The sequence below is a fragment of the Callospermophilus lateralis genome, chromosome 5 (genome assembly GCF_048772815.1).
Source record: "Callospermophilus lateralis isolate mCalLat2 chromosome 5, mCalLat2.hap1, whole genome shotgun sequence".
Taxonomy (NCBI): Eukaryota; Metazoa; Chordata; class Mammalia; order Rodentia; family Sciuridae; genus Callospermophilus; species Callospermophilus lateralis.
In genome coordinates, this window is record NC_135309.1 from 134,578,000 (window position 1) to 134,587,664 (window position 9,665).

A 9,665-nucleotide genomic window follows, 5' to 3' on the forward strand; every position below is an offset into this window, starting at 1 on the left:
TTTTAAATTTTCGTTTACATTAAATTTGTTCAGTATTGGCTCTGGAGGAACCTTGATTAACCCATATTTTGGACTGTGTGTCCATCATATCTCCCTGCTATGTCAAGAATCCAGAGAAAGGAATGAAGGTAATAACTTGTGTCAAGTTTTTTGTTCCTGGGGCCATAGGAATGACTGTTGGTCCCCAGAGAACCATGGGCAATAGTGAATGCAAAATACCTCATCCAGGAAATGAAATTTTTAGAATCAAGGACAAACAGGAGATTCTACAAATAAAATAATAACTAAAATAAATAATAACTATACTCTAAAGGATGCAGTCTAATGGAGCAAGGAATTTTCCTGATACCTCTAAATCTAGTCAGATATTTGTCTTTGAAATTCTGATAGGAAAAAAACACGATTTCCCAAATTATCAGAGAATCTCAAAATTATGAATCATTCTTGACTAGTTCAATATTCTTCAGCCTCATTAATATGGATACTCAAATTTTAATAAGTTGGACACAGTTGTAAAAGTTGAGGTCTATAGATAATATCCATGTACTTTAAAATGCCAAAAAAATAATTAGGACAGTATTTGGTCATTGTAATATTTGTATCTTTTAATGGGGTTTAAGTCCTTCACAAATCATATGCAGGCTTGCCTAATTATGGACATATTTTGTTTCCTAAACTTATTTCTTAGAAAACTACTAACAGATTTGTATAAAGAATACTAAAGAATACTAGATATGTTGGGCATGTGGCACATACCTATAATCACAGTGACTGAAGAGGCCAGGACAGGTTTGAGGCAAACATTAGGAACTTGATGAGACCTTGTATGAAAATAATTATATATATATATATATATATATATATATATATATATATATATATATATAAAATTTATTTTGATCACAAGAATAACACATGTTAAGCAGCAAACCAGGGCCAAGGACACACTTTTAAAAAATATTTATTTATTTTTAGTTTTAGATGAACACAATATCTTATTTTTTTATGTGGTGCTGAGGATCGAAGCCAGTACCTCGCTATGACACACAGTTTAACAAGGAGTGTAAAGAAAACTGACTAGACCATGACTGCCCTCCTGCCCTCCCTGGAGCATGTCTTTTCCAGCTCTTTGGAAAGGTTGAGCCTAACCCTTAGAACTATCTGTTAGGCTTTTTGTTCTCACTTTCTATTTGATACCTATGAATTCCTTGTACTTCTTTAGGCTGATTAGTATGGTGCATTTCCTGTTGGAGAATTATAATAATGTTTTCAGTTTTACAAATTTCTGAACATATTTTTCTCAAAATTTGAGGTTTGGAAAGACGTGTTAAATTCCCCTAAAAGCTAGGAAAAACTTGCATCTTGAGCCACAAGTATAATGGCCCAAAGAAGCGGACATATAAGCATATAGACCATCATGAGCTCTGCTGGATAATACGGCATTTGTAGCAGTATAAATGCAAAATAAATACTGTTTAACTAAGAGAAACATTAGGTTTAACTGCCAGTGTTCCCATAGATCACAAAATATATTTATATTCTAAATAATTCTGAGAAAATATTCATTTGCAATTGTGTATATCAAAATAATTTCCATTTCTTACGAACTGAGGAGTAAGTTGCATATCACACAATATGTTTGTGCTTTTTTTTTACATTTTATGCCACAACAGCAAAGATCTGGTCAAGTAGTTTGGTTTCCATGTGTTCATGGAAAATTTGTTTTTCTTCAATTCAATCTATCTTTAATGTCTAACAATTAAATAACCAAGACAACTTATTTTTATTCTTCTTTCATTTAAGGTCAGATCCATGAAATATCACAAAAAAGAGGGCACAACGATGGATAAAAATTATCAAACAAAAAAACTAAATTCCAAGAAGCACCAAGTCAGAAGGGTCAAAGCCCCTATACAGCTTCCTAATATCATGTAAAGGTTATGTCAATAGTGGTTAAAGTGATTGTAAAATATGGTGGATTTAAAGAATAATTAAATCATGCATGTAGAGACTGCTAAGTGTCTCCCCTATTTCCCTAACTTTCATATGGAACACCTAATTTTTGGTGGATCTTGTGGCAAACTGAAATAAAATATATCTGTCATCTGACTTTTAGTCAAAGAGTGGCATATGCCAGAGAACAAAAACTGAACTGCAAAATAACAACTTCTTCCAAGAAACCTCCCACTGAGCAGATGATGTGCATTTTTGCATGTTCTACATGGCTGCAAAATTAACCAACATGATGGCTGGCATTTTATTCTGGACCATGGGGATGAGATCTTTAATGGACATGAGGCAGTAGAAATTGAGAACAGTCTGGGTGATTGCTGAGTTGATTGCCTACGTGTCTTTATTACTGTCAGAGTAATATAAAATTTTAGATTTGAAACCACTCTTTCTATGGCACTGGATTGCATATTCAAACACAAAATTCACAGATATGAAGTATGGTAGCAGGAGTGCTCTTCTAAAGTAAATCTGCACTTTAGAATTGATAAAGTGGAGACAAGTAGAAATATATGGACCACAGACTGGAGAGCTATTGAGCTTCCTTGGGTTTTAGTGAATGTTCATTTGCTCTACCCTAGAAGATATATCACAGTTAACTTTGTAACATTAAGGAAAATGATCAAATTATTTTCAAAATGTGCTTTATGTTGACTTTTTAAGTTTTTCATAACAGTCTTGCAAATAATAGCAAGTTTTATGCCTAGGGTAGGTGGAATAAAAGAGAAAAAGACCACACATCTTTGTAAACAAGTCTTTTCATGCCTGAAATCTACTGTCAAAATATGTGAAAATTTTCATGGTGGAAATTATGGAACTTCACCTTCATCTCAAATTACAACCAGGGAGAGAGTGTCTGCCTAGCCACAATCTTAAATGAAATGTATTTCTATATAAAGATTATGACCTGGTTACCAAATATGACCAATATATCAAAAGGAGAACACATAGAGCACAGAGTCTAGAAGAAGAAAGAGATTACACAAATTTTAAAAATCTGTCTAGCACTTACTTTGGCAGCATATATACTAAAATTTGAACTATACAGAAGATTAACATGGTCCCTTCACAAGAATGACACTCAAATTGGTGAAGTGTTCCATATTTTTTAATCAGTTCCCCCAAAGTGTTCCATATTTTTTTAATCAGTCCCCCCAAACAAAACATCAAATGTTTACTCTGATATGTGCTAACTCACAATAAGTGTGAGGAGAATAGAAGTTCTGTGGATTAGACAAAGGAGAATCAAAAAAGGCATGGGAATATGAATAGGAAAGACAGTGGAATGAATCTAACATAAGATTACTAAGTTTATATGTGATTATAACACAGTGACTATACATCCACAAGACTGGGATCCTTATTAGAATAAGATATATTGCATGTTTGCATAAATATGTCAAAATAGATTGTACTTTCATGTATAACTAAAAAGAAATAAAATGAAAAAATCTGTCTAGATGAAAGCTTTCATTGTGATTATTTACAAATATTACAACAGACTAAAATCATATATAATTTGAATATGCTTTTCAGGAAAAGTTATTGCCAAAAATGTCGTAAATTGGCTTATTTTAAAGCTACTACCAAGTCCAAACTGTAACAATGTGGAATGGGCTATGAAATCTCTATCAGTCTCAGAAAAGGCAAACTTTGCAATGTTTATCTGATATATGACCATGGAAAGCTAAGGAGTAAGAATCCAACTGTCTCCTCCCCTGCATGTCAGGGGTCATGATACACAATAGAGAAAGAATGTCATCCTAGAGAGAAGAATCAAGAACTTAGAGAGTGGATTAGAAAGAAAACTTGCTCTACTATCAGAGTTATTTTCTTTATTTTTCATATTTAACATAGTTTACTATTTGTAATTATTATAAGCTAAACCATTTCCTATGTTTTTACTCTTAATGAAATATCTAGTATTAGGTCATCATTATATGGAGAATATGTAGTACAAGTATCTAGTGTTTCATTTTGTAGGTTTTAAAAAGTGTATGGGGGCTGGGGATGTGGCTCAAGAGGTAGCACGCTCGCCTGGCATGCATGCGGCCTGGGTTTGATCCTCAGCACCACATACAAAACAAAGATGTTGTGTCCGCCAATAGCTAAAAAATAAATATTAAAATTCTCTCTCTCTTCCTCACTCCCTCTCTCTTTAAAAAAAAAAAAAGTGTATGGACTCTGGACTCTTATTTTGGTCTGGTAAAGAGAATTGTATGTAACAATTCTCAAACCTACAAATTAATATCAGTAACAATGGTAACATTAGGAATTCCTCACTTGGGGATGTGGTGAATAAGATATATACAGAAAGAGGGAAGTCCATGAATATACTTATAAACACAGTACCATGAGAAAGTCCTGTTCTGAAGCCAACCCACTTACATTTGTATACCTGACTTTTTCTTAGGCATTTAGGGACATGATATGATAACAGTAATACTACTAGGGTTCCTTTACCACTACACAGATTTATGCATCCACACCATATCCAGTGGGATATAAACAGTGATCTATGTAAAAACATTTAGACAACGTCCTTGAACGATGCCTTTTACATTCCTCTAATCTCCTGTTACACTGAGATTAGAGATATTTCCTCATTTTTATTTCTGAAAAGTTTTGATTTTTTTACAATGAGATACGAATGTTATTTCTGTACAGAGTTTGAGTCATTTTATGAATGTCAATTTACCCAGTTCACTTTTCAGTACTTATAAGACTACTTGGTTTTTACCAGAGATTCAGAAGCAGTATGTACATAGTGATATTTATCATAAGACATTTTATTCTAAACACTTATTTTTTTCCAAAATATAGATGATTAGAATACAAATGAGATGTCTTTATTTCTATTTGCCTGATTATGAAGAGACACACATCATAGCTGCTATAGTGTTAATCTGCAATTTTCTCGAAATACCCATATGATAAAGGTTTGAACTTCAGTTTAAAATTATTGAAAGTTTGTGGAACTGGGTTGGGCCTCTTGAAAGTTAGGTCATTGGGCCATGCCATTGAATGGGGATATTGAGATCCCTCACCCTTTTCTCTTTCCTTTTGCTTCTCTCCCTCAATGAGGCAAAGGACTTCATTACTAGTAAATTCTCAGCAGGATGTCTACCTATCTATGAGCATGAAGGCAATGGGGTCAACCAATCATGGTCTAAAATCTCTGAAACTAAGAGAAAAAATACACCTTTTCTCTTTTGTAAGTTGATTATTTCAAGTATTTTGTCACAGTGACAGAAAGCTAACACACAGGAAATGATTAGTTTTTAGAAGGCACAAAAATAAGCTATTTATGTTAGTAAATGATTATAAGTTTAAACTAATAACTTTAAATATGTGCTTTTCACCATATGTGTGTGTGTGTGTGTGTGTGTGTGTAGCCAATTTTAAAACTATACTTTTTCATCAGCCATATACATATAGATAAATAGAGACAGATAAGATATACACACATGCATGTCATGTGTATACTTTCCAGGTAAGTCATACCAAGAGCCACTTTGCTCCAGTATCAAAGAGACCCATTTATGAAAAATGCACAACTGTAGTATTGATTAAGAATCAATTTTCATCTAATACACGGAAGATAAGCTCCTTTACTTTCTGAGTATATTTTCTGATTGAGAATGATGATACAAATCTCCTGTTACACTGAGATTAGAGATATTTCCTCATTTTTATTTCTGAAAAGCATTGATTTTTTTTACAATGAGATATAAATGTTATTTCTGTAAAGAGTTTGAGTCATTTTATGAATGTCAATACACCCATTTCACTTTTCAGTACTTATAAGACTACTTGGTTTTGACCAGAGATTCAGAAGCAGTATGTACATAGTGATATTTATCATAAGACTTTTATTCTAAACACTTATTTTTTTACAAAATATAGTTAATTGGGAAAAATCCCTCCTTCTTTCTTTATTTAATAATTTATTCAGTGAAATTTTCATTACAAAACCTTAATCATTTGAAAGTGAGAAATTTAGCACAATTTAATACATTTTCAATGTTGTAAACTACAACCTCAATCTACTCTCAAAATACCCCATCAATTCAAATAGATGTCCAAACCTATTAAGTGATTTTTCATTATTGCTCTTTCACTCAGTTCCTTGCAACCCTAATTTGCATTCTTTCTCTACTGATTTTAGGATATGTTCTGTAAATATAGTTAGACACATGTGACTTTTTATACCTGATTTCTTTTAATTAACAGTTTTTTAATGGTACAACATATATTAGCATGTATCAGTACAATATCTATATTCACATGGTATCATGTTGTGTGAGGGTGTGTGTGTGTGAGATTGTGTGTGTGTGTGTATACCACAATTTGTTCATTGATTCATCTGTTAGTGGGCATTTGGACTGTTTCTACCTTTGGCTATTGTGAATGATATTGTTATGCCCCCAAAAGACCACCAGAGACCAAGATTGAAGAGGTGTTTATTTCGAGCTAGCTTGGTCCTCCACGTGCACAAACAGCAACTGGTGATGCTGAGAGGCCCCGAGCCCAGGGTTTGCAGCAGTTTTATACATTCTTTGGAGAAGGCAGGGACTTCACATTAATCATATCATCTCTTAGCAAATCATCACACACCTCGGGAAAATCAAATAACAACTCTAAAACATGATTAGCACATTCATTGGCAGGAATAAGTTGGGTAGGGGTTGAAAAACCAGCCTCTACCTCAGAGCGAAGCCTGTCCAAGGAAGGGACATGACTTTTGTCCTTGGAAAGACCCACAGAGCATTCCTAGGCACATTCCCACCCTGCTAAGTTGTTTATCAACAAATAACAGGAGAGATCTGCTGCACCAGGTATCCTGGACTCAGTCAGGCTAGGTGGGGATCCATAGCAACCCCCTAGCAGCCACCAATCAGCATGAGACAGGGAAATACCTGGGATGCCAGATGACCCTCTCAGTAGTTTATGGTGGTTGATAACATGTGGGGAAACCATGTAATTCAGCAATGAACACCCCTCTTGGCTTAAACCAATCAGTTCAAATGAATACCCCTTTTGTAGTAACCAATCATCCCTACCCAACTTGTTCACCTCTTTGCTGTTTACATAGATCTTAGTCTCTGGTGGTCTTTTGGGGGTCCCGAATTCGAGCATAACAGGGTGATTGGTTACTAAAAGCAATTATTATCCAGTAAAATTGATTGTACCCATTTTATGCATTATTTTCTTTTAATATCAGACTTTCTACATATTAGACATGGAAAATTACCAACCCCCAAAAGTGAGGACTGAGAAAAGTGAGAAAGAAAGCCATGAATTTAGAGCTTTAATCCTTTCCCAATAGATTCTTTCCCAATGATAAAACAGACCCTAGAAAGTCAGTCCCTCAGAAGAGAACAAAGCATTGATCCTTCCTTAAACAAATTAAACAAATCCTTTTCATATACTAACCATTGACCCCAGGCCCTCAATCATGTCTAGTAAGATAAGTTCCAGATACTGACCACTGTTTGCAGAACCCTTCCCATTTTGCCCAGTAAACAGACCCCAAATTTCTGAATGCCCAAGCTGTCACACTCATTAATTAAGTCACCTCTCAGTATAACCTATATAAGCCCAGTCCTGTTCTTTGCTCAGAGGCTCATTTTCCACCAGAAAAGTGAGTCAATCGATGTCACCCCGTTCTTACACACCGTGTTCCTGCATGAAACTTTGTTCCTGAGTAAAAGACTGAGATGATCTGTGGAGTTTTCATGTGGCCAATCTTTTTGTGCTAACACTATGTATTCACATATTGTCGAATACACATACATATAAATTTATGGCTTTTGTCAGCCTAGCTTATTGCTCCTTGTATATTTAATAGCCATGAGACAGGTCAAGAAATCTGCCATGTCCAATTTGATTCAAATATACTTTTCCATAGCAGTTCCTTTTGTAAGGGAAGAGATAAAATTAGTCCTTCAAGTTTATTATCTGATCAAAGAAATTTCTCATTCTTAACTCCTACTTTTAGAACAGCAAGTGATCATAAATTCACAAGCAGGAATTACTGGATTTTTCCATCACAAGGATCATTTGAGCAGACATAATTCAATAATGGAGGTATGAGAATATCCAGAAAATTAGAGTCATTCAATTCTGCATTCATAAACTTTTGCATTGAGAGTATGCAAAGAAATATGACAGTAACAAATTTTATGAAGGAAAAGAAAGAAAAAATTATAAATGTCTTCTATTTTTCTGTTTTTTATATGATTGTTCCAAGAGAGGAAGGAATAGAAAAATCAAGAATTTCTTCCATTAGAATACATTGCTTAGGGTCAAAAGCTGAGAAAATTTATATTACTTTCTTCCTTGTCTATGAGCAGAATAAACTATGTCTTTACAATTTTGTTTAAAAGTAAAGGAAAACTTTTAATTTAATTTAAAAAGCTGTTCACTTTACATCTAAAGTGACCATGGAAGCATAACTTAAAAACTTAAATTTAATTGCCTGGAAATACATGAGAATTGAAGGAGCAATTAAATTGACACTAAAATTGCTCCTCAAAATTTCATATATTTTAGGAACTTATAAAATACAATTCATCTCATTAAGACTTAATCTTCTGAAACACTAGTGGATAGAGATAAAATTTTTAAGTAACAAGCAATGTCAGAGAACATTGGAAATTCTAAAGTGTTGTAAATCCTTATCTAAGCTTCCAGTGGAATTGGGCAACAACAATCACTGTTATTTTGAAGAGAATCTTGGAGAATAAAGGACCTTCTCTAGGACTAAAATCCTTGCAAAGAGGTACTTTTGGCTAATGGGCTATAATGCATGCATTTGTAAGACAGAAGGACATCCAAAAAACTTTCAGAGCAACTTTAAAAATTGCACTTCAGTTCCTTTCTGCAGAAGGTCTCCCACCAATGTAAATGTCTTAGAAAGAAAGAGATGGCAGTGCAACTGTTTCCCCACCAGCCCTCTATTGTCCTGGTTAAATCACTAACTTTTAGTGTGAAAGGAATAGTGGAAATAATTCTAAATTAAAGGAAATTGTCAAAAGGGTTAAGTGACTTTAAATTCCATACCATCACAGAAATAAGGTTGGAATTCAGAATTAATCACAGTCTGAGCAAGTTCCTATAATGTTAGAATGACTTGCACTTTGTCACTTCTCATGAGTGTTAAGAATTAAAATGAAACTTCATACCAACACAATAAATTATAGATTTATAGAGGAGAAAATGTCTTTGTATCATATAAAAAGGTAGGCCTGAAGGGTTAAATGGCTTTACACACCATAGGACTTTACACACTGCAGGACTTCCTCTGTCTCACCCTCCGTTGCTCTCATTCATTATGTCTGTCACTGTTAAGAATTATAGATACAATGAATTTTCATTTATTTAATCTGCTGATACAGCTTCATCACAAATACGTGAATATAAACCCCACGTTTGATTGGGATCTTTTTCCCATCAAAAACCTTTCCATTTCCATTACTGGAGTTGAAGTAGTTACCGATTACATGGTGGTGTTCTCCTATCTATGTCATACAATTTTGTTTGCTTTCCAGAAAGTTCCAATTCAAGCACTGATTTCTTTCTCTTTTTTTTTTTCTTGTATGTGTACATCAAAAATATATCTTTGAGTTTGTTGAATTTGCATGATTAAACTT

The 9,665-nt window shown here is 33.9% G+C and overlaps 1 pseudogene; it reads left to right on the forward strand.

Annotated features, from left to right (window-relative positions):
• Positions 1-3,018: 3,018 nt before the first annotated feature.
• Positions 3,019-3,119, forward strand: LOC143400644 (U6 spliceosomal RNA; annotated as a pseudogene).
• Positions 3,120-9,665: the final 6,546 nt, after the last annotated feature.